The following is a 26853-nucleotide window of genomic DNA, read 5'->3' on the forward strand; positions in this document are numbered from 1 at the left end:
GTAAATTTGCTGACTTTGTAGAGGGAAGTTTTTTTAAGTTTTTTATGAAAACTTCTTTTACTATGTTATTAAATCATTATTGACTGTAGTAGAAAATTTGCTGCATCTGTGATCAGAATTTTGTTTTCTATGGCGAAAAGTTTGCTGGTTCTGCGATTAAAAATTTGTTGACTTTGTTGTGAAACCTTTGCTCGCTTTGTGATTGAAATGTTATTGACTGCATGATGAAAATGTTTTATGGCTGTGATCAACAATTTATTGACTCTGTGGTGGAGAATGTGTTGACTTTGGGGTAGGAAATGCGTTTACCTTGTGATTGAAACATTGTTGACTCTGTAATGGAAAGGTTTTCGACTCTTTGATTAAAACGTTTACTACCCTGTGATCGAAACATTGTTGACTTTGGGATGGGATATTTGTTGACCCTGTGAGAAATATCTTGAGTCTTAAAACTCATACAATGTCGGAGAAAATGCATAATTAGGTACATACGATACAGCTGAAGATATATCTTATCACGAAGACAAAAGGAAAGTTGATTTTGCCTGGTGACCAGGCAACATAAATGTTTTAATTGTTGTTTTTCTTTGAGGTGTGATATGATGACTTTAAACACTTTCGTGTTCCAAATGGTGAGTTCTTGTGGCAGTGCTTGAGACGCCATGGTTTGTAGGACAAATCTTGAAGTGTTCGGTATTAAAAACTACAGAGAAATCTACCGAAAACGTATTTATTTGGAAATTTAAAGAAGCAAAGTAGTGCACGAAAACTGCATTTTGATTATAGTTCTATATACATTCAAACTCTGAGGTATATGTTCCGATATACTTTTACAGTTTGTTTGAGTGGTGGGTGCTTCGCGGATATTAACTCTACTGCTACCACCGACCCAGTCCAGTCAGGAAGGTCTACCCGGCCGAAGCTAATTTTTAGTGATACTTTTAACAAACTATATATGCTTTGGTTAAGTATGGACAATGCCAGCGATCGCCACCTGCGCTGCCATTTTTGTTTACTGGGGTGCGAAACGCGTACTTAGCACGCGCAATAGCCCCGTTCCGCGGAATATCAAGTCTCGCGCACGTGTCCACAGTCCTGTGACTAGGCATAATTTCGCCAGAGCGATAAGCGCTGGTGAGGTGCATACGTTTTAGAAGTACTAATTTGCTTCATTTTCAGTGCCGCACAAATGACTATACTCATTTTCGGGGGTGCACTACGTCTTAAAAATAAGAGCTCCCATCTCCAGAAGGAATGTTGGCATTTCAGAAAGAAAGGAAGGCGTCAACTCACTTTCGTAATGCTTGTTCGCACCCAAAAAAGATGAATATCAGATTTATTTAAGTTGGATTTGAGTTTGTTATACAACCAGTTGCAGACGAGTAGTATGGGATCAGTGCTGTGTGCAAAAAACCAAAGTATAAATTAATGAGCGTACACGAGACTAGACCTTTTGAGGAACACGTAAATGTGCCCATTTCAGTAGCGCAGTGCAATCAACAACACCGTTAACGACGTTATGCAAAAAAAAACAATTAAGTCACGCATTATCTTTTTATAACACCAAATAGAGTAAGCAAATTAGTTTACATATTCTCTCACCCCCAGACCTACGCTCTCTTTACTAACAAACCCACGTTTGCACATACCAGGTGTATGCCCTGAGCCTGCGCAGAAATAACATTCACGTAAGGTGAATTGTCTGCGCATGCGCTGAGCCGATAGCAGCGCCACCGCAGTCAAATTACGTCAGAGAGTTGAGATGGTATACCTTTTACGGCGGCAGCCGTTATTGGCGGGGTTTCGGGGAGGACGTCTCGTGCGTGTTTTGTAAACGTCGTGGCCCCCTAGAGTTAACAGGAAACATTTACCCGCCAAATTTAGCGTAAAAATTTCTCTGCTAAATTTAGGTGAGTAGGCGAGAAGAAACACGGTCTACAAAAGTTCGTAATAGGGAGTTTTCGTGGGTTGTTTTCGCCGTCCCGCAACGCTCTCCGCCAACCCGCTACGATACCCGAAACTCTACAGTCAAGGCCATGGGCGCGCAGGCGCAGTAGCGGCTTCTTCGTAGTGGAGGGCTTAGCGGAGGGGAAAACGCAGTCTACAAAGCTGCCTATTTGTATGCCAAATATAGCGGGAAAAGTTTCCTGCAAAATTTAGCGAGAAAATTTATCCGTCAAATTTAACGGAAAGATTTTTTCTGCTAAATTTAGTGGGTAATCACAATGGTGTGACATTGTAACGTCAAACTGAGACGTGACGTCACGTCCCATGACGTCACGAAATCTCCGCTATATTTAACAGAAAAATTGGTCTGCTGAATATTGCGTGAAAAGTGATGTGCTAAATTTAGCGAGAAAATTTCTCCGCTACATTTAACGGGAAACTTCGCCCGTTCATTTTAGCGGCAGAATCAAAACGTCGTGATATTTTAACGTCACGGTTTCACGTGACGTCATGTCACGCGACGTCACAATTTTTCTGTTAAATTTTGCCAAAAAATTAGCGGTAAATTTTCTTCCCTAAATTTAGCGGGAAAATGTATTAGCTATATTCGGAGGGAATTTAGCGTCACGTGGCGTTATGGTACCACGCGATGTTACAGTGTCACTTGCCGTCATGGTATCACGTGACGGCGCAGTGCCGCATAAACACCGTCTCCTACATTTGGGCGAAAGTATGTCCGTTAATTGTAAAAACGCCAGAGTAACTCTGTGCGACAGTGTGAAGCGTCTCTGCTGTCAGCACAGGTGATTTTCGGGACGCCGCAAAGAACCGGAATTTTTCATTTGTGCCACGAAAGCGCAGTCAAGCTGTACGGAGCGTTACCGAGTAAATAAAAGCACGTTCTTTGGTCTGGGTAAATGGACTATGTATCTAAGAAACCGCAAACGCTTTGAGAATGTGACACTAGCAGTTGGGATAAAACGTGAAAGTTTTGAGAGCACGACGTTTGCTAGATCAAAAGATTGAAGAGAAGGACCAAACGTCTCTACGACCCGACGCCAACCTAAGCCTAATATTGCCAAAACTAGAAATGACATTGTGGATGCACGTGGGATTTATATCAGGGAAGAACGCTTCCCAGCAAGAAAGAGAATATTGTTTTCTTTCTTTCTGAGAAGTTTCTTTTTTCTTTCACTGAGATAGATGCTACAGGCGACCACAAGTCATTTCTTGTTTTGACAATATTAGGCTTAGGGCAACGTCGGCTCATAGAAAACGTTTCGTCTTTCTCAATTATTTTTTTGATCCGGGTAATGTCATGTTCTTGAACTTCCTCGTTCTATCCCACCCGCTAATGTCACATTCTCACAAAGTTAGAGCTTTCTGCCATGCGTAGCTTAGCTACGCGGTCAGGAAAACACGGTTCTCCTTTTTCAGAAACGCCCTGTACTTTTATTGTATTGATTTTTGCCAAGGCTTAGCGGTGGCATCTCAGAACACATCGTCGCGGTCGGCTTACGAAAGAGGGATTTTTTTAAAGTTTGGCGTCATCAGCGAGTGCATTCACGTTTTGTCCTCGTGGAGATTTTTTTTCTTTTCTTTTGTGTTGTACATTTTAAAAGAGGGACTTGTGCAACCGGACGATTATTCGTACATTTGACAAAGAGATGATCAGACGCCGTGGAGGATGTATATCCGACCTGTCGGCGCGTTATAGTTGCCTCGTAGACGACTCATAAATGCGAACAGGGTCGACATTTATTTTTTACGAGGCGACTCGGATACACAAAAATTGTGACGCAAGTCAAAGACTGCATGCGGTGATTTTACAGTCAAAGCGACAAGGCATTGCAGAGCATTCATTCTCAGTTTTTTTTTTTAATCCCATAGTGTGTGTCACCGCTTTTTTGTTACGTAATCACAGCGAAACCTACGTCTAAGTTTAGGGAACATTCCTAGTTGCATTTTCGAGCGGTAGGCAAAGGTCGTTCAAACTTTAGTAACGAAAATATTTGACGACATAAAGTAGCTTTACACAAAACATTAAACACACAAAAAGCAAAAAAAAAAAAATCAAGCATGAAAAGCAAAAAATAAAAGACGAGAAAACACGAAATCTGTCTAAAGTGTCACCAGTAGCGAAACGTACGTTACTCGTATATATTCGTCGTGTATGACTGTCGCGAAAGTCATGCAAGTAAAGCGATGAAGAAAAATCTCTGATCTTTTTGCTCCTGTTTTTTGCAGACATAATTTTGCAACGGCTATGTGACAGGTGAAACCCGAAAAAAATGCCAATCTGAAAAAAAAATAAAAAAATAAACAGCAGTCTGTTTGGCGTTGATCGTAAAAGGACTTTGGGCACGTGAAAAACCCGAAATAAAACCTAACGCCTCTTGTCGTAAACGTCATTAAACCTAACCCTTTAGAAAAGCTACCTGATTTTAATGTTGCAAACGTGTTTGGCGTAAGTAACACGGTAACAATGCAAAAAAACAAAGCAAATTTAAAATGCGTTAAAAGAAACAACGTCAAGCCGAACTTACACTGCTTAGATATTGTACGAAAGACAGTCTGGCAGTAGACCTGAGGCGTATTCCTTTCTTGTTTGTTACTCCTGTCACATTAGACATACGAACGTTGTCTACAAAATGTTCGAAGCATACATTTGTACATTTGTACATGCTTCGAAGGTTCTTGATTCGTGTCTGCGGATAAATTTCTCACACATATCTGCGGAGAACTCCGTGTCTTTTGTTGTACGGTGTATCAGCGCTGTGGCCACGGCTTTAAAGTTGCCCTGAGGAGGTTTCTGAGGTCGCCTAAATATGGCGATAATTCACTCTGCCGTCCCTAAGCATCTTGAAAATCTATACATCATGACGATGCGCGGCCGACTTTCCTGTTAAAAAAAACAAAACAAAGATCGAAATTATTATTTCCGGCGATGGGAGGAGCATTGTACCAGCAGCCAGGACATCACGTGACCAATGAAAACGTTACATTTCGTTGAGATTGCAAACGCTGGCGTTACATAATGTGTATAGTTCTGTAGATGATAGAAGCAAGTAAAGAGTAGTCGAAAAATGTTTTTTTTTTCGCCGAGAAGAAACATAATATTGCCGCGCGCAGACTTGCAGAAGGTTCTCGTTTATTCTTGCTGCGAACATAACTTCTATCGTTTGTCCCTGCCTTTGTTGTTCTAGAAAGTGCGTGTTCATTCTCGCCCCGAGCGCGCTACGCTCGAACCTTCCCCGCCGAATCTTCGAGATAGTGACTCACTCTAGATAACAGGCCGCCCGCGACCTTGTCGAGTCAGTCTCGCCCTAGCGTTCGACTCTGCTGTCACGCCGACTTCGACGTCGGCGACGCTCTGTTCTTCTTCTTTGTGTTCTCTTTATTTTTGGCACAATTTCGCCCCATTAAACGTTTAGTTTTCTTCAGTTATCAACGCCTCATCAATTGTCATTCGTGACATTTTGGTGGAGGTGCGGGGTATCGCATTCTATGCCCGTGAAGCGTACCCCTCCGAAAACATCCCGGCCAAGTGAGGTGCTCAGCCCCGGATGGCTACCTTTCTCACAAGACGCCGACGCCCGAGCAAGCCGCCGTACCAAAGTCCAACTCCCGGGATCCGGACCCCTGCTACAGAAGCTGAAGAGGAACATCCCTGCGATGACAACCCCGCCCGTCGTCGTCCTGCCCGTCGCTCCGCGGACGCCTACTCCCTTCCTCGGCGAGACCTACGAGGACGTCGAAAACTGGATCAACCAGGGTAGCTAAACTCGTGGAGCAAAACATTCTTCGCTTTTTGACGTAGCGGGGGGAGTGACCAAAAGAACTCCGCAAAGTTTCCTCCTCCCTGCGCGCGCTCAACTTCGCAACTTTTGACTAAAAATCCCCCGCGATCCCTAGGCGGTGCACGAGAGCACGAGACAGCGCGGGGAGGCGAGCGTTCACGCCGCTCGCTGTACGTTGTCTTTGAGCTCTCTAGCGCCGACAATCCCGTCATTCCTTGCCCAGGCGAGGAGCGAGAGCAGACGACAAGAGTTCGTCTGCTACGGTGCGGCATTCGCACAGCGGAACTGAAAGAAAAAGTTGGTTCTCTGCTCGAACTCGCGTCCCGCGGGCCACAAACTCAAACGCGAGCTTGAATTCTAGCGTCTGATATCTCACGAAGGGAGGAATTGACGGTCCGTGTTTTATTTGCAAAATTTGAGTCGTTTTGTAGCCGTACAGACGCTGAAACCTAGCAATGTGTAATGAAAGGGTCAGGACAACCACAGAGGCCGTGAGATCTAGCATCATTTGTGTATGGGTGAAAAGTGGAACATTTTTCGACAAAGCTCCCACAGCAGAAACCTGTGACACATTCACTCAGCGTCCGAAAAGCCTAAACATGGAGACCTTGCCCGAGACTCAAGCAAAGTCATATTTGAACGGCAGCTATCTTGCCCCTTCATATTTTGTTTCGAGAAAGCTCTCGTTCTCAATGCCCTCACCAGGGAAATAAAGAGTCTTACAAAACGTATTGCTAGGTGTTACGAAGAACTAGATTTAAGCCGTATCCTTTCAGTGCTCCACTCATAATACTATGCTTAAAACGGAGCAAACTCTTGCGCGTACAGTTCCATCAATTTTCTCAAGCGTATGCTGTTTTGTAGTCAGCTGGTTTCGGAAACTTACGCCGTCTGTAGATATCTCTGACACCCGAGTTGCTTAATTGGAAGTCATCGCAAATATAAGTTCCACGTTGCAGCAACCAACATTTATAGATAAACGATGGCAGCGACTGCACTCTCGCATTCCCACCCATCACGTCGAACAAAAAGGCGCTAGTTTCGGTTTGAGGTGGGCACTTTTCTACTACATTTATGACGACAGCATCAGTCTGCACTCGGTGCATTCGGCAAGTTCGTTCGGGGCCTGTTCTCCGTGCAGCACTCCGCGGGTGTTATGCATTAGAACTCTTAAGCCTGGTTCAGACAGTTGCGTTTGACTGCGTTTGACTGCGTTGCGGCAGCGAGAAACCAGGACATCCCTGCTGCTTATATCGCGTGCCAAGATGATTCCTTGGATTGGATTCCACGCTTCTTACGAAGCACAGATGTGCCGGTGACTAGCTTTCCGCACTCGACGCAACGCAGTCAAACGCACTCAAACGCAAGTGTCTGAACCGGCCTTCACGGTGCAAGTCTGGATCGCGAATCGGGAGCCCGTCACTGGCCTCACCGGCGGCCATTGCTTGACGACCGGCAATACGCCGCGTACTGTCTAGTTCTCCCTTCGTTTTCGTCCTTGTTGTTTTGGCGTATTGCATCATGAGGCAATACACGCAAGTCTAAGGGAGAAACACGGAAAAATTAAAAGTTTGTACGTGGTGCTCGAGGGCGAACATTTTATGACGTGCTGCGATGATTATGTTGGGTTCTTGGAGATCAAATAGACATTCGTAAAGCGTTTGAACATCGATTAAAAAAAAAGATCGGCCGGAGCACCATTGACTTTACCGACGTCGCTTGCTTCGGTTGCAAAATAAATGGCACGTTCAGCGACTGAACGGCAGGCTCCGAGTTTCAGTTTGTCACGGAAGCCCTCACAGCAGTTCAAAGAAAAAGCTTTTACCATGAAGTACTATGTACAGCGGTTAAAACAATGCGAATGTCCCCAGTAAAGGCCTTCTAACTTATCGTTTGCTGAGCTTTGATGACTCCGAAATCACGGATGACTCCGCAATAACTCTCGGTAGCCCTTGTCTCATTAAACACATCACAGTTAACGCCCAACAAAGTCGCCCTCGACCCTCAACCACACAACATTTAGTTAAACAAGATTGGTATCCTAACGCGTTTAATATTCTTGCCCACAATATTAACTGTTATTTGCGGAAACACGATAGAAGTTTCATGGTAGAGAACAACCTACTAACGTAATAAAATTGAGTTTTCCCGTTTCTCCTATAGCATGCATTAGATCGTATCAAGCGATGACTGCCGGTGGTACCGCTCGACCCCAGCAATACAGGCCTCTATCCGCGATCTAGCCTCCTAAGAAATCAGTGGTGCCAGTGCTATTAGACAAAAATCGTTTATTTGCATCGGTACACCCATAACTGCCGGACGTCGGGACGAGGCGCAAAACCGTACATTCGACCAATATTGAAGCCGGTTTTCGGCCGAAATTGCCTCGACACTCGCCAAGAAGCAACGTGCTGTTTCGGCGACTCGTTTATGTAATTTATTTGTTCAGTCATATTATTCGGTCCCGGGCCACAGTGTACACCCCAAAAAAGAAAGGTACCGTGATAATTACACCTTGACAAGAAACAGGCACGTAGCCAGAATTTTGTATAAGGGGGGGGGGGGGGGGGGGGGGGGCGGGCGCCCATGACAAAGTGCTCTATGAGGGGGAGGGGGGAGAGGAGGCCCCATCAAAATGGAAGGTTTCGGGGGGGGGGGGGGGGGGCGGGCCTTCTGTCCCCCCCCCCCCCCCCTGGCTACGTGCCTGACGAGAAGGGGTATTGTAGTTTTACATCTTTATAAAAAGGTGTAGTGCATTATTACGCGTTTTAAGAAACGTGTTTAAAAATCACACATTTTTAAAGGTGTGAGGTTTACATTTCTTTTATAAGGTCCATCGCTGCACTTATTAGGGTGTTAGTTATGGGACACCCCACTTACATGTATAAAGGTGTGAAAATGTTTAATGTGTATATACCTCTAACGGAAGAAAATCTCTTTCATGTGATTACATCGCGTGCCGTTGAAACGATCCGTCGATGACACGTCGTTCGATGAACTGATTTGACCGCCAATGAGTGACGACTGCCAGTAGAATTTCGGGGAAATAATTCTGCCGGCTGCCAGGAGACTCGACCCTACCCAAGAATTACCGCGGTTCTTGTTTGTTTCCCAACATTCTGAATTGAATACCAGGTTATTAGTACCACTTCGGATATTACAAAAAAAAAAAAAAAAAAAAAAAAAAAACGATAGCAGCCGCAAGAACTCTGACAGCCCGGCTCACAGTCATGTGGGAGACTGACAGGTGCTCGTCAGTCGCCACCATGCCTTAAAAGCTACCGGCTCCGAAGAACCGGAGCGCGCAGAGAACTTGTTGTTCCACGGTCATGGTAGACGCGATTTTGCGCCGCCTCGAAGTCCGGGCGCCGAACGAAGCTCGTCGCAGAGTAAACGCACAACGGCCTTCGATAGCCGGTACTGTAGCCGAAAGTCGTCGTCGGGGAGTTGAAAGGCGTCCCCGGTGGTCTCAGTAGCGACGCCGACGGTGGCGGAACATAAGCTTGGCCGCAGCGTACGGCAGTGCCATGTTGACGAAGTTTAACTTCGCCTCGATCCGAAGCGAAGTTCTCGAGCTCAAACCACGGCTCTCGCAAAGTTCGGAAACGTCACTTTGACGTCAGCGACAACTTCGACAAACGAGGTTTTTTTTCTCCACAAACTTCGGAGGGATTTTGAGCGTCAGCAGGTCGCCTAGGGACAATCTGCAAAGCATTAATTTTAGCTTGGCGTAGGGATGTAGGGACAAACGGGCGCTACGTCATTGGCAAAGCCGTTCAATCAGCGGGCTCCTCGCTCCCCTCACGCGCCGCACGCGCGCCTCAATGAACTTTGCTACATTCTGCCTTTCTGCAAGAAATGAGCGTTCGAATGATTGACACCTCGCTCGGCGCGACGTCAGCGTCGCGAGAGTCCAATTAGCGCGTTCCGCAAACTTCGGGCACAAAGTTGTGCTTGACGAGTTTAGCGACCCAGTACGAGCGCGTGGCTCGCCACAACGGGTGGAGTGACGAACAGCGCCTGCAGAACCTCTATTTCTCGCTTGAAGGAACTGCAAGGCACTGGTTCGAAAACCACGAAGCTTCCTTGACTTCATGGGAGCTTTGCAAGAACGAGCTGACGCGCACGTTCGCCAATCAACACCGAAGAGAGAGGGCCGAAGATTTGCTGCGATCCAGGACCCAGGGCCCCAATGAGAGCGTCACGAGTTTCGTAGAAGACGTCCTGCGCCTGAGCTCCCGCGCCGACCCTCAGGCCACCGAGGAAAAGAAGCTGCGTATCCTGATGCACGGCGTGAAGGACGACATTTTCGGTGGGCTCGTACGCAACCCACCGACGACGATTCAAGGATTTGTAACCGAAGCGACGAACATCGAGCGTGCTCTGCAAGCCCGAGCCAGCCACTACCAGAGGCTACCAGGCGTCAGTGCGGTTCCGCCGTCCGCTTGCGACCTTGGCTCCAGCATCCCAGGCATTCGCGAGATCATTTGCGACGTCGTCCGGGAGGAGCTGCGAAAGCTACTACTCGCCGCTGACCGACCAGCTTCGCTCTCCATCGCTGAGGTCGTGTGGGAAGAGGTGCAGAGAGCCATTCAACCAGAGGCTCCCAACAGCGCAGCAGTCCCCGAAGAACCCGCGCTAACTTATGCCGCAGTGGCCCGACGGCCACCGCCTTCTCCTCGCGCCTATGTCGCGCCGCCCCGACGTCAGTCTCCTGCGCCGCAGCACGACCGACGCCGGGATGACCAGCTCCAGTACGCCAGCGAGGAGCCTCGTGCACCCCGGAAGACCGATGTGTGGCGAACGCCCGACCGACGCCCTCTGTGCTTCCACTGCGGGGAAGCAGACCACACCTACCGCCGATGCCCATACCGGCGACTTGGGCTGCGCGGGTTCTACCCGAACGACCCGCGCCCCCGTTATGGTGAACCACCTCGGGAGATCGACGAGTACCTGCGACGACCTCAGTCCCCCGAGCCTGCGTCCCGCCGAGAGTTCCTATCGCCCTCACCACGACGTCCAGCTTCGCCGATGCACCGACCCCGACGTGAAAGCCTCTCACCCACCCCTCGCTCCTTGCCGGGGAAACTAGGCGCAGCAACCCCTGGAGGTGGAGTTGCCGAAGACGACCGACGCCAAGATACTCCACGAACGTCGGAGGGCCCCCACTCGAACGCTAGCAGAGATCGAAACGACGCCCCTGCAACGGTGTCCAATAACCTAAACGTCGTCATCGACGGCCACGACGCATCAGCGCTCGTGGACACCGGAGCAGACTACTCAGCCTTGAGTGGGAGGCTCTCCCGCCGCCTTCGAAAAGTCACGACGCCGTGGGATGGACCTCAAATACGAACCGCCGGAGGGCACCTCATCACACCGGTCGGGAGATGCACTGCTCGCGTCGAGATCCACGGTGAGACGTGCCCTGTCAAGTTCGTCGTTCTGCAAGACTGTTCGAGGGACGTAATCCTCGGAATGGAATTTCTCTGCGAGTACGACACCATAATCAACCTTGGAGCAAACCGGCTGACGCTTCGAAGCGACGTCATCCGCGGTACGAGTCCTCGCAAACCACGTGAACCTACCGCCGCGGTCAAGTGTTTTCGTACCCGTCGGGGTCGATGAGACTTTCTGCGGCGACGTTTTGCTCGAAGGAAGCCTCCAGTTGCTTCTAGAAAAAGGGATCGGCATCGCAAGAAGCGTCGCGGAGCTCCAAAACGGACACACTGTCGCACTCGTAACGAACTTCCGACAGGAGGCCCAGCACCTTACGAAAGGCACCGCCGTGGGTCACGCCGAGGAACTCCCGGACGCAGCCTCAATCGCCGGAATATCAGAAGACCTCTCTTCGTGGTCACCCAAGACAACGCCGCCTTCGGAGTTTGACATCGACCCAACCCTGCCTACCCCACAACGACAACAACTCAGTGACCTTCTCGCCGAGTTCAATGAGTGCTTCTCCACGTCGTCAAAGGTGCGCCAAACGACAGTTGCGAAACATCGAATTGTCACTGAAGACAACGCGCTTCCTGTTCATCGGTCGCCGTACCGTGTTTCCGTGAAAGAGAGAGAGGTCATCCAGAAGCAGGTCCAAGAAATGCTCGATGACGACATTGTTCAGCCCTCAAGCAGCCCGTGGGCTTCACCGGTAGTCCTGGTGAAAAAGAAAGACGGGACTCTTTGGTTCTGCGTAGACTATCGCCGACTAAACACCGTAACGAAAAAAGACGTCTACCCGCTGCCACGCATCGGCGACACTTCGGACCGGCTGCGCCATGCCCGATACTTTTCGTCGATGGACCTGAAGAGTGGGTACTGGCAGATCGAGGTTGACGAACGGGATCGTGTGAAGACTGCCTTCGTCACGACGGACGGACTGTACAAATTTAAAGTGATGCCATTCGGATTGTGCACAGCACCGGCGACGTTCCAGCGCGCAATGGACACCGTTCTTTCCGGTTTGAAATGGCAAAGCTGCCTCGTCTATCTCGACGACGTCGTGGTATTCGCAAGCGACTTCGACGAGCACCTGAGACGTTTGCGAGCCGTGCTACAGGCTATCCAGAATGCTGGACTGACACTAAAGCCGTCAAAATGTCGGTTCGCTTACGGCGAGCTCAAATTCCTGGGCCATGTCGTGAGTGCTCAGGGTGTAGGCCCTGATCCTGCCAAGACATCCACTGTTGCCGAATTTCCGAAGCCATCAGACAAGAAAGCCGTAAGCAGATTTCTTGGACTGTGCGCTTACTACAGACGTTTCGTTCGCGATTTTGCCAAGATTTCGGCACCGCGCACGCATCTGACCAAGGACGACATGAACTTCCACTGGGGGGAGGAACAAGAACAAGCGTTCACCGAACTGAAGAAAAGACTCCAGTCGCCCCCCATCCTCGGACACTTCGATCCATTAGCGGAAACGGAAGTTCACACGAACGCCAGCAACGCCGGGCTCGGCGCGGTACTCGTCCAAAGACAAGACGGAGCAGAGAGGGTGACCGCTTACGCAAGCCGGGTACTGTCAAAGGCAGAGAAAAATTACTCGACGACCGACAAGGAATGTCTCGCAGTCATCTGGGCGTTAACCAAGTTCAGCCCGTACCTGTACGGGATCGCGTTTCGCCTTGTCACGGACCACCACGCTCTCTGTTGGCTCGCCAACCTCAAGGACCCGTCAGGACGCCTCGCTCGCTGGAGTCTGCGACTGCAAGAATTCGACGTGACCATTGTGCATAAGTCTGGCCGCAAGCATAACGACGCCGACTATTTGTCTAGGGCCTCAGTCGAATCTCCTCCCGAAAGCACTGACGACGACGATGACGCCCGTTTCCTCGGCGCAGTGACAGATGCTGACATGGGAGCACTTCAACGAGACTACCCGGAACTTCGCGCCGTGATCGAACACCTCGAAGGTCAAGGAAGTTTAGTTCCGCGAGTCCTGGTCCGAGACTTGTCAAGCTTCATTCTGCGGCGAGGCGTACTCTTCAAGAACTTCGGAATGAGTAACCCTGCCTGGCTGCTGGCTGTTCCGGCCAGCCTGCGAGAAGAAATCTTTCAAGCATGCCACGACGACCCGACGGCTGGACACCTTGGCTACAGCTGGACGCTCGCCCGTATTCGTGACAAGTACTACTGGCCGAGACTCCCGAAAACCGTCCATCTTTACACACGGTCGTGCCATGAGCGCCAACGACGTAAAAAGCCTCCGACAAAGCCAGCAGGACTCCTGCATCCGATATTTGCCCCGACTACGCCCTTCCAGCAGGTCGGAATGAATTTGCTTGGGCCGTTTTCAAAGTCGACGCAAGAAAACCGGTGGATTATTGTCGCGACCGATTATCTTACACGACACGCCGAGACGAAAGCCCTTCCATCGGGAACAGCGGTGGAGGTCGCTAAGTTTTTCGTCTAGTCCATTCTCCTTCGACACGGCGCACCTGAATCGCTGATCACAGATCGAGGGTCATCTTTCCTGGCACAGCTGACTCAAGAGGTACTTCGGCTCAGTCACACCAGCCGTCGACGAACCACCGCTTATCCTCCGCAGACCAACGGGCTAACAGAGCGGCTGAACAAGACCATCGCCGACATGGTCTCCATGTACGTCGACGTGGAGCACAAGACGTTGGACGAGGTGTTGCCGTACGTTACATTTGCGTACAACACAGCGGTACAAGAAACCACAGGAATGATGCCGTTCCAACGGGTACACGGCCGGACGGTTACCACGATGCTGGACGTCATGCTGCCTCACGTGCCAACCGATGATGGCAACGACGACGCTCAACTGATCTCTCAACGCGCGGAGGAAGCTCGTCAACTGGCAAGAATCAAGATTCAAGAGCAACAGCGAGTCGACGCACGCCGGTATAACCTTCGTCACCGGGACGTCCACTTTCAACCTGAAGACCGGGTGTGGGTGTGGACACCAATCCGCCGCCGTGGTGGTCTCAGCGAAAAACTACTGAAGCGCTACTTTGGACCCTACTCTGTTAGCAAAAATAACACGTCCAGACGTGTAAACCGTTAACCCATAGCGGACACGTCGAAACGTGTTCGTTTTACACGGAGCCATTTGTGTTGTTCGTCTACACATGAGGTGATGTGTAAACTTAACACGCTACACCGTGTTTGCCTTCCGAGAAGCGCGGTTCAACGTGTTTTTTATGAAACATGGCGGCCAGCAGCCGAGAACAGGCGAGAGACGAGCCCAGCGAGCCGCGCCTTTCAGCCGAACTGAAAGCACACAGGACGCGTTCGTTCTCGTTCGATGTCTTTTATGCACAGTAAACAGTCTCTAAGCGGTGGACGTAGCTACGTGCAAAGTAATGTACGTGCGTTGTCGGCGGTCGGTGGCGTCGGCAGCTACGACAAAACCACCAGACAAAAAAAAAAAGAAAAAGAAACGAATATCGAATTAACGTGGATAAATAACTCAAGCAAACTACTTGGAATCGGGCGGTAACTTGCACCACCTAGTGAGATTTCTAGCAACCAATGAAAAAAACAAAAAAAAGGAGGAGACTGTTAATACGCTGGGAACTATCACGACTAATTTGCAACTCTACATACATCACAGACAACACGAGCACCACATAGGACACAGCAGTGACACATACACAAACACAACATCGACACTACGCCCGACACATCCTACTTACATCGGACTCTCCCCGCGGCGTATATAAGCTTGACATGTGCGGGTGAGCTCTTTGGTCGCTGACCGTTACAGATTTATAGAAGACACAAAACACGGCACAATGGACAGCCGTATGTAAGAACTGTTTGCATTTAAAAAGTATGAAGGCAAAATCTGTAAAATTAGTCCGTTGCGAAAAACAACGATGTACTAACAATAAATCTTAAACCGACCATGAAAAAGTTCAAATATTTGTTATTTTCATGCTTGACCAGTGTTATGAGGAGTCCGACTAGCTTGAATCAGATAAAAAAAACAAATGATTGGGATTTTATCAGTACGTTTTCAATAATAAATGGAAATTATACTTGCACAAGGCATTTTATATATATATATTATTATTATTATTGTGAAGGACATCCGCCAACACTTCACTTCCGCTAGTTGTAGTACGCGTACGGGGGCAGACGCCTTCCCATTTTGGGGCGTTTTGATGCAGATTGTTGTCGTATGTCGTGTTGGTGTCGAGTGGAGCGGTGAGGCTTAGGAGTTTGTGACCAGGTGACCGGTGTTATTCGTGATCACCAATGTGGCGCTGAAGCGTTTTTTTTTTAAATATTTCTTTATAGCGACATTGAAAATTTACGGGCACGTGGCACTGGATTATGCTGAATCGCGAGCTCCTTCTCGGTTGACGTCGTTTTCCTGGTACCACTCGTGGATACTGCAAGCGTTTAAACAGTGTGCACCGTCTCGCCTACGTACCCCGTGACATACTCGACCTGTTGAAACTTATTGCTTCCGTCATTTTGGAGTACGCAAGGCGATTATCTCGCTGCTCTGGTTTCGGTTATAAAAGCAAGGGAAAACGCTCGTAGTTCCCGCCCTCAGTACACGTTGGACATCTTCCACACTTTGACACTGGATACCTGGATGACCGAGGATTTACATTTACTTCAGAGGTCACTTTCGCCGCTTCCTCACCGTCCAGCAGCAGGATCAGCTGGCAACAAGTCGCGTATAAAAGGCTTGAGCATCAACAGCCCAAGTGCACTCGGTGCCGATGCGGGCGATGCGGGTTTCTTTCAACCATTAGCCCAGCACAGACCGTGACCGTTCCAGCTCTACGTCATGACACGGTGTTGCAGAAAACAGGGTATAATACCACTACACGGACCACCGAAGCGAACGCACTGTTATCGTAAATCTTGGCTTGTGATTGCGCCTAAATTTGTAGATAATCTTATTCGTTTTTCTGGAGACGGAAACGACTGGCATAACAAAATCGTTTGCATATTCAGCATACCTCGCAAAAGCATCAGTCACCTTGCGAGAAGCACAAAACACGATGTCCGCACCGTCCTGACTTCCCAGTATTTTACCTGCTTTAGAGCAGTATGTACTTGTTAGTAGGTATGTCTACTGAAACTGCAACTTGAAACTTGGGGCAGTGCCAGAGGGAAATGAGACAAATTCGGGCCTCTTCCCAAGGTAAAGAAAAAGCACTATGTTCACTACGTAAAAAATTGGTCTCAGTTCATGCATCTGTGGGCAGGTAGAAAATCTTGCCCGAATTTATTCTCACGGCATGATAAGCGCAACAAACTCACACGATTCACGCGAGGTTTACAGGAAAACATCGGTGGTGACTTAAGTTTCCCTGAAATTCTGTATAACCGGTCGTTTGCGGGACCGAATCATCTACTCGAGCGGTGTGCGTCACTGTGCGAACACGTCGCTGTGCAAATGCAGTCCAACGACACGAAGCATAAAAACGGCAGATTTAGGACAACTATCCGAAGTCTCTTGTTCAATTAAAACAACGTAAGTTTGTTGAAAACTCCCGCAGCATTTTACTCACGGTATACGTCGGGAATCTTCCACATTTTGAAACGGAACGAAGGAAGATTTACTTTTAAAAACGCTCGCTTCGTCCTCCCGGACCAGCTGGGCCGGATCAGCTGACGGCGACGGGGTCTGAACCCGTCAAACGCAACCCCACAACAACCAATATCAGCTCTGTGTTAGTGCGGATTTCTACCTCCAAGCACCGCACCACACACCACGAACGTTTCGGCTCTTTCTCGCATCGCCGTGTTGCCCCAAACAGAACGAGATTGCCGAAGTGAACGCAGCGCTGTCGTGAACCTTGGCTTGTGGTTGCGCACTCGTGGACCCTGTGACTCCCTTCGCTTTCAAAGCACACACGGCGAATGGTACTTTCCGTCTTCCGGGAACCCTTTAAAGGAGTTCGTTATGAATTAACGTGCCCGCAAAACTGAGGTGTTAAAGGAAAATATACAGGGTGTTTTCGTATATATACAAGGTGTTTTCTTTTATAGCTTAACAAATTTGTTTAAAAAAAAATGCCGTGAAAGCCACAATTATTCAGTTGGTGGAGGTGAGTTATACTGCCAGGGGAATATGGTATGGGTGCTAATCGTAACGATCAGTCGGCTAATCGAGTAAAATTTCTGAATTACCTTTTTGTCTAGTGAAAATGAACATATAAGGGGGGGGGGGGGGGGGTCCTAATTAGAAACTAGCTGATCGTCATCGAAAACCACTGAATTAATCATTTTTAGAAACACTTTGAAGGCGTGAGAAGCGCATGAGTGCGCTAAAGTTACCGCTCATGCAGCAGGTACAAGGCTGGGGCTATGATAACAGACTCTCTTCCGGTACGCGATTGATAACTTTAGCGCACTACTGCGCTTGTCACGCGCTCAAAGTTACTATAAAAATTACTCATATAGTGGTTTTTAATGACGCTCGGCAAGTTTCTAATTGAAACCATACGTCTATTTCCACTAAGTAAAAATATAATTAACAAAATTTACCTAATTATGCGGCTGATCGTTTCAATTAACCCCCTACACCTTGTCCCCCTGACGGTATAACTCACACAATCCGCATTAGTGCAGCTTTCGCTGCTTTTTTTTTAGAACAGATCTTTTAAGCTAATAAAAAAGAAAAGCAACATGTATACAGCAGTATGGACATATTGTTCGTGTTTATAAAAACAATCCTGTCCAAACGTAAGGGAATTATTCTTTTTTTACCCGTATTTTAACACCACCCTCCCTTTTTCAGTTTACCGTGATCTACTTGGTTCATATTTTATGCTCAAAATATTGAAGCGATATATACAGACGTTTCCCTAGTTCGTTCTCCTAGTAGGCTATTTTAAAGCCGATGTCAGAGTGCTCATATATCCTCAGACATAATGAGAAAAATATCTGTGGAGTCACCTCAAGGGTATATTCGAAGGCTTCGCAATTCTGTATGCTTCGGACTTGTCTGCATTGTGTTTTTCATGACAGATGGGACGGGACAATCCTGCAAAGAAGCACACGCTTGAGACGCTACTGACAGTTGTATGACGTGTGTTATCGCGGCGTCGAGTGCCTCTGCAAGGAAAAGTAACGAAAACCTAGAATATTACCTTGTGATATCTTGGGACACGCGCGAGTGCTCTAGAATAAATCAGCAACAACAAACAAAACGAAAGAAAACAAAAGGACGAACATTAAAGAGCTTATAGGAGACAGAGGAGGATGGAGGAGGAATGACTATATTCGGAACTTCGGTGGCACACATTTTATTCCCTTTCTCCCTGTCTCGGGTTTCGGCCGCCATGCCGCGTCAGTTTTCGCTACGCCCTACGGAGCCTTCATACACTACTACGCCCTTCAATAGGCTGTAGCTCCTCACTTGGCTCGTTCGCGTGCTTTCCGCTGATTGGCGCTCCCTCCTCCGAGGTTGCGCAGAGAGCCTAGATTTAGGAGTGAGAGAGAGAGAGAGAGAAAGAGCAACTCAAACCATAGAGAGCGTTTGCAATTTAATGGTGGGTTGGTCGGAAGTGCGCATGCGTTCCGTCCTGCCGTGGCGAGAAGAAAACCTGGCGGAGAGGTGGAGTCGCTTGCAGACGACCACCGCGTTCGTCACCTGCTCGCAGATCCCGTATTACAGACGCGGCCTGTAAAACACGTAACCCCGAGCGTGCACTTGGAAACACTTCGAAGTCTAGGTACACGAGAGATGCGAACACCGTCAAGGGGGAAGAGCGGACGCTAAGGAAGTTGATGGCGCCAATCTAGCGAGCCAAAAGGCGCGTCGTAAAAGCTTTCATAATCTTTCTTGGAGTTTGTTCGTCGCGTCTAATCCAATGAAACGTCGAATACAGGCACCGTGACAATACGTTTTTTTTCTTCTTATATAGTTATGTGCACGCGTCTGGCGTGGCTCTTAGCATTTGACGGCCACACTTGAGTTGATTGTTAGCATGCGGCCTCCCTGCTATTTTGGGACACATCGTGATGACGCACAGAGTGTGCCCCTTGGAGGAGAGAGAAAGATGTCATTACTTTTGTTGTTCGGGGGCTTAAGCTGCCACCCGCCACCGACCGATTGCCCCTTGTGGGCTTCGGTTTTCTTCTTAGGGACTCCTCTTTCGTAACCCTAAGGTGTACACTCCCACGTCAGAGACGTTCAACGACCGCGTTAAAACCGGGAAATTCCACCCATGTCTGCTTGCGTAGAATAAGACGCTTATTTATTTTATTTATTCATTTCGTACTGCCAGCCGTCAACGGGCCAAGGCATTTACAGGTGCATATTTAAAGAGCGCGTAGTATACTCGATGGATTGTACTTTTTCGGCGATACGTTAGCTACGATTGACATTTGACCCAGTGACCTTCGATCTTCTCCACATAATTTATCGGTAAAACCAAATTCAGAGGTTAGCGTTCAAAAACCTTACTAACGTATCAATGTCATAAAAAAAAACGAAAAAAAAAAAAAAACGGACGGAGCAACATTTAGCTTTGCGTTTCTGGGCCGTGTTGGATGGAATGTCGCGTGTGGATGATTGGCCATAGCAGAAATGAACATATACACACATTCGGGGATCCACTGCCGTTATCAAGCACTGACCAAAAAGTAACTTAGGTTTTTTTTTCTTTAAATCTTTGCTAAAAAATACAAGCTTCCGTTGAAAAGTTACTACATAGTCACTGGCGGTTAATGGAACGGAGGGTGTTGCCAACTAAAAGTCGCGCTTTTTATTTTTATTTAGAGGATACTACAGGCCATTGAAGGCCCAAGTAGGTGTGGGATACAACATATACATTCACACATACAACGAAAGCAAATAACACGACATTAAAAGGTTTACAACAACTAACTAGCAAATATACAGGATACATTATTTACTTCTTGTGTTGCGATTGGTAGTTCGGCGTCCTTACCTTATGACGTCGCAATCTGGATGGCTACAGAGCGCTAATGGGAGCAGGGAAGCTTCTGCACAAGCGCAGTGCTGACAGCAGCGCCACCGGAGTGGTGCGACGTCAAGCGTCGTGGCGAGAAGTTCCGGTATCGCCGCCTGGTGGAATTCTTTCACAACCTAGAGTGAGGATACTTGAACTTCTTCTGCTGGTACAAGCAGGTGTGGTGCCATGCTTCTATGCACTATGAAATTTAAAAGATAACTTCGTGTGTAGCACGTGCACTACCCATAGTTAGGAAAACTAGGGATGCCGCGAACCTTTTTCGAATCGAAGTTTCAATGATCGAATCAAGCGTTTCGAAAGGTTCGAAATATTTCGAATTTTCGAACTTTCCATATCGAGAAATTTGACGGAAGTCGAATTTTCGAACTTGTTAAACAAAAAAGTTCGACGCTTTTCGAAATTTCGAACTTATTACGCTGCTAAATTCGATGCTTGTCGAACTTTTGAATTTGATAGATTAAAAATCGATGATTTTCGAACTTTCGATTTCTTTGCACTAAAAAGTTCGAAGCTTTTCGAACTTTCGACTTTTCTACGCTAAGAAATTCGATAATTTTCGACCTTTCGAACTTATTAATCTAAAGAATTCGAAAATTGTCGAACTTCCGACTCCTGAAAAATCAAAAGTTCGACGAACCTCGAATTTTTAGGGTAAAAGTTCGAAGTTCGTCGAACTTTAAATTTTTAGGGTAAATGTTCGAAGTTCGTCGAACTTCGAAATACGGGCGGGCGGTTTCATTTGGATTTAAGCAGTGAGGTACATTTGTAACTTTTTTTTCTCGCATTCTTCTTTTTCTCGCATGTGGTGCCGCATTCTTTGCGAAAGACAATGCAGTTTATTTCAATCATCTGGCATGCTTGGTTTTAAAGAAATGGATTCCCGAAGGAGCGAGGAAGGACGACGGGTTTGTGCCATATTTGAAGCGCGCTATAGGCGAAGATATTTATGGTAGAGATGTTCAACTTTTTTAAGAAAGATCAATGTATAACCTAGGTAAGTGCCCTCTTAAGATATGATTATTGTTGTTCAAGAGGAGTTTCGAAGAGATATTCAAATATGTATCTACGGGCAATTGTGCCCTAAACTTGGTAATTATTTTCGTCGAAATTGTTTGAGGTATCGCATTTAAATTAACACCACATACAGTACATATCATTACTATCTGCAGAATACAAATTAATGTATATATTGTTCTTTTCACGTTGATGAATAAATTAACTCAGGGAAACAGATTTCTAATATTGTTCAAATTCGGCACGTCATAAAAAACAAAAAAAAATTTATTATTATTATTTTTTTCATTCCACCTTTTTGGGACGTGTTTCTTTTAGCCTGTACACATTTTGGTAGGAGAAATCTGTTTCGTAGTTCTGGGCCTCTGAATATGCAAGAATACCACACTTCCGGCGGATTCTTGATAGTTTTTTTTCCAGCTTTTTATTTTTTGCATTTATTGTTATATTTATTTATTTATTATTTTTTACCAATGGCGCAGTTATTTTGGGTCGAAAAGACATAGTTTTGAACTTCCGAACCACTAAGCATGTGACGAGTAGTGCCTTCTGACAACGAGTTTCTAGCAATGACCATCTACGCGATCTTTTATGCAGTGAAGAGCGACAGTAGCTATACATATGCATAATTAATTTCAGATTAAAACAAGCTCGACCATGGCCCCTTTCCCCGTATTGTTTTCTATAACAGTCCGAAATACCTAAGGAGGGAAAGACCGGAGCACCCCCCCCCCCCCCCCCCTTTTTGTTTTCCTATTCCGACGCTGCTGGTATGGTAGAACGCTCCTCGACCTCCAGCTGTATCGGCTTCTGTGCTTTTTGCTCGGCGTTTCTTCCGTCTCCGAAAATAAACCTCCAAAACAATTACAAAAAAAAAAAAAAAAAAAAAAAAAAAATGTCAAGGTGCAGGCGAGCTGGTGTCTTTTGATCATGATGCGAAATCCCGAGACTGGGAATCAAATTCGAAAGAAATAGTGTAAGAAGAAAGAAAAAAGGGTACAGGACAAAGTCTCAAACTCAGCTGAGTTGAGTTTGAGACGTTGTCCTGAGCTGAGTTTGAGACGTCGTCCTGTCCCCTTTTTTCTGTCTTCTTACACTTTTTCTTTCAAATTTCATTCCCAGTCTCAGGATTTTGGATCATGTACAAACTAAACTTACTATATGCCAGCGTCACTCGGGCGGCGTTCCAGCGGATTTCTACCAGCGTGCAAAGGGGTAGGGGGGCAGTTTCCCAGATCGCTTCAAGGTGTTTCTGAGCCTCAGTGACACTCAACCACCTGCCTGCCCCTGGCCGTTTCGAACTGGATGAGCATCGTTAAACAGTGCGTTCGTGTGATCACTACAACGTGATTCACGTTAAAGACCCCCCCCCCCCCCCCCCCCTCCCCGGGCTGGCGGCCACAATTACTGGTCTGCACACGTCACTCTGCACTGGCAAATAATCCAGCCCATCCGGGACACTCGTCGTCCCATTTAATCGCCTGACCAACTTCGCGCAATCTGAATATCACACCCGAACATTTTTAAACCTGATTTCGTGAAGACCATTGAGGCGTGAAAACGTTATTTGAAACTGAAACTGTGGCGGAACATGAAAACGGGACTTCGAACCTTGCGCACTTGGACCTTAAAGAAATTCGAAACCTAAGTTTCTTTTTCAAATTTAGCGCTAAAAGAGAATCGAAATCTTCGAACTTTTTGAACTTTATGAGGAAAGAAATTCGAAATCTTCGAATATATCGACCTTCATGTCTATAAGAATTCGAAACGTTCGAATTTTTCGAATTTCAGATTCAAAGAAAATCGAAACATTTGAATCTCTCAATTTTCAAGTTAGGAAAGTTCGAAATCTTCGAATTTCTCGAACCTCCAGTAAAAAAAAATATTCGAAATAATCGAACCCGAACTTTTAGAAACCGTGAAAGCTTCGAACTTTTCGAATTCGAAACTTCACGATTTTTGAAAGTTGCGAATTTTTCGAATTCGAATCTCTGTACGGTCGAAAATGTCGAAACCTTTCAAATTCAAACATCAGTTCGGTTCGAAAATATTGAAATCTTTCGAAATCGAACCTAGGGTGGTTCGCGGCATCCCTAAGGAAAACACAAGCACCCCTCGCGAGCTTCTCACCGCAAATAGAAAGCAAAACTCGCCTGGCCTATAGATAACCCGTCAAATGCAATAAACGAGCGATTGTTTACCGTATTTTCCAGAGTAAATATATTCCGCCGACTATACATGTTTAAAAGTTGAAATTTTTTTCTCGGACTATCTAAAAATGCGGATTATACGAGGATTTGTTTTTGTTTTGTTTTTTATAGATCGTTTACTGTGGCAATACGCGAAGGATTACACGAATAACAAAGTAGAAGAACGTTGATTTATGTATGGTACAAGCGTTATTGTAAGCTAATACAGCAAGAATTTGTCAAGGTGCGCTGTGTATGACGATTTTTACGTCCAGAGTGCACCAGGTGTAAACTGTCTAAGGGAAACATTATTATTTTCTGACCCCAAATTTGCTTTTGCGGACAATAGTCCTCCAAATATTTGACTTTCACTCGATGGGGTTTTTTCACGAGCAGAACTTTCAAAATGCCTCTGCCCCTACTACATTATTCAACCAATACGCAGTTCCTACCTCCCCCTCCCCCCCCCCCCCCCCCCCGGCCCGCCCCTTACGCAGCCCCTGTTCCTACGCAGCGTAAGGGGGTAAGAAGGGGTGTTGTTAGCGCCAGTCTTGTACGCATAACTGACAAAACTAATCAATTATAATTACAATTACTCTTGCTTAAAATATTCAATTAGATTACTTGATTACTCGAGTAGAAAGGTAAAATTGGACGTTACTTGGAAAAGTAACCGCTGCTTTTCCGATTACTTCGGATTTTCGAAACGACAAATTTTTCTACCGGTTCGAAAACGTTTTTGTTTGTATACTGTCCATGATTGGCTTAGGATCACCGAATTACAACTACTTATCTTCTTAATGCACCAAGACTTGGTTCCATAATTCCTCGGTGGGAAACTTCTAGACACAAAGGGCGCCATTAAAAAAAGGGGAGGGAGAAGTAGTAACGGTCACAAGTAATTTTAGAACTTTTATAAGTAACCAGTCTACTCTTGCGATTACTTCCTCATAAACGTATTCGAACGATTGCAAAATTCACCCAAAAGAAACTGATTGCAAGTATTTTGATTACTTGTAATAAGTGTACCGTACAAGTCTAGTTGGTGCACTGTTTGCTCCCCCCCCCCCCCCTTCCCCTCCCCTCTGCGATGCGCCACGCCATTGGTCGCACGCGTTATGACGTCAAACCAATAGCAGTGCTCTGTTGCCCACACTCTCTCCCATGGCGTCACGATGGTGTGACCAACGCCAACACGATCGAGCGACGTCCGTGCTGGGATCCGATTTAAAGCTACCGTTGCTTTCAGTCGCGTTCGCGTCGCTAATACCTCAAAGCACAGTCCGTAGGCACAGTCTGATGCGTGTCTCTTATTCTGCGAGGGTCCTACCACGTGGGCTATACGGAAACGAAAGCAAACTTACTTCAAATATCCTTGAGGCTTCTTTACGCATAAATCTCTCATACTTTTCTGCAGAAAATTCAGTGTCTTTTATATAACGCATGAGCAGTAAAACTGCAGCTTAAAAAAATAAATAATAAAACAAAAACACGTTCGTAGAGGGTAATACAATTGTTTTTGACGTTACATTGGGTGCGGTCTCTCCCCCCCCCCCCCCCCCCCCCCCCTTTCACTTCTTTTGTTTTTGCTGAGTGTGATAACCTAACTAATCAACCAAAGTAGTTTCGACGTTAGGTTTGTTCTTCGGTCATTCCTGTCACTTGCGAGATGACAGTGGTATTATCGCGTTAACGCGTTCGCTCTTCCGAGGGACTAATTAATTGGCAAGCGTTGAGAAGGTGATTGAAAGCATAATGGAGTGTCGTAGCTACGGACCATCGAGTTAATCATGATTGAGAACTTGAGTGCCGCAAAAGGAAGCAAGAAATAAGATTGCAAAAAGGGGCAATGGTACGCACACACACACAAAAAAAAATATATATATTTCGCTTTTTTTTTGTAACCCAAATGAACCGCTACCGCAAGCCGTTGCTGGACAAAAGCCTCTCAGCGACGGTATTTTAATCTCCTGTCACAACTAAACGGTTTCATAGAGAAAGGGTTTGTGCCCCAAGAAGCGTGCATTGCGTCGCCCATTTACGTAAACGTTGCGTTAACGTTGCTTTGTTACTTTCGCGTTAATGTTGTTAAATTCGCCACTACTTTGTGAATTCAAAGGGACCATGGAATGATTTATCAACTTCTTCCTCCTTAACTTTAATCCTCAACAAAAAAGCTAAAGAAGAAATCACGTGATCGTGACGTGGTTGGTCACCGGAAGCGATGATCCCAAGCTTCCACCGTGCTTGTTAAGCTTACCACAGAACTTCTCATGCTCAAGCGATGATAAGCGCCGCAACGGCACTCGTTAACCACGAACGCGAATTCAAATGTTTGTCGTCGGATTGACTGTTAACGAGCGCATACGTCCGAGTGACGCAGCGTCCATTGCGCGAGCTGGGTTCGGTTCACGTGCCCGGGCACAGCGGATGCATCACGGTGAAAAGGCTGAGGGCTTTCGAAGGAAAAGAACTACGAAATAGTCTGCTATATTTTAAAAATTTTTGTAGTCAAACGCAGGTGTTGCGCTTTCTATGCTCGTGCTCTTGTTTTATTTTTGCGCACTAAAATGATGTGCGATTAGAAAAATCAAAATTTATTCCAACCGAAAAATTTATTTCATGAACCCTTTCACATTAACGACGCTGTATGGTCAGTTTTAGACAAATTGCATTTAATTCGTTAACACGCTACTTGGACCTAGACACTTTTCTTTGTAACGAAGTAACGACGTGGTTATATTTAAGAAAAGAAGCGGGTAACGTAATTTATTTAATGTTTGATGTGGTTACGAGTAAAAGACATTTAGTTATGTAGGAGAGCGTGCACGACAAAGTATCCAACCTATAGTTCTCAGCCCAGCTCGCGACTGTAATTTTTGCGACGAAAGAATGATAGATGTACCATAATAAAAGTTGTGCACAGGGGATGTCACTCTACTCCATTTCCACAAGGGCGCCGCCATCTTGAATAACGTCACTTTCAGAATGGACGAAAACATTGTTTTGCCGTCGCCACGCCGATAGAAGACACTCAGGGTATAAGAGTAATACTTCTGTCAGACGAGGACCTAAAGCTCCTTTTGAATAAATATCCCTTCCCCCTAAAGAATATTCTGCTGAAGGAGCTGCTCCCACACGTCAGGCGAAGTACTATTTGCCACAGATATTGATGGCTTCAACTCCGTCACATAGAGTTGAAACCGAAACTAAAATTATTATTCTAAATTTTATAATCATTGCGACTTAATGTTTATTTTACGAACACTTTTTTAATCGGAAATTATTCAGATAATAAAAACAAAAATACTTTCGCAAGCAGCTTTCGTGTCAAAGGAAAACATTGAAACCCACAAGAGTTGATAGTGTGCTAAATTATCGCCTGCTTGCCGAAACCTAGAACTAATTGGAAAAAAAAAAGTCTTTCAATAGGTAAAGTCTGGGAATTATTTACATCTGAGTTTAACGCTT

The sequence above is a fragment of the Ixodes scapularis genome, unplaced genomic scaffold (genome assembly GCF_016920785.2).
Source record: "Ixodes scapularis isolate PalLabHiFi unplaced genomic scaffold, ASM1692078v2 PGA_scaffold4__175_contigs__length_147842914, whole genome shotgun sequence".
NCBI classification, from domain to species: Eukaryota; Metazoa; Arthropoda; class Arachnida; order Ixodida; family Ixodidae; genus Ixodes; species Ixodes scapularis.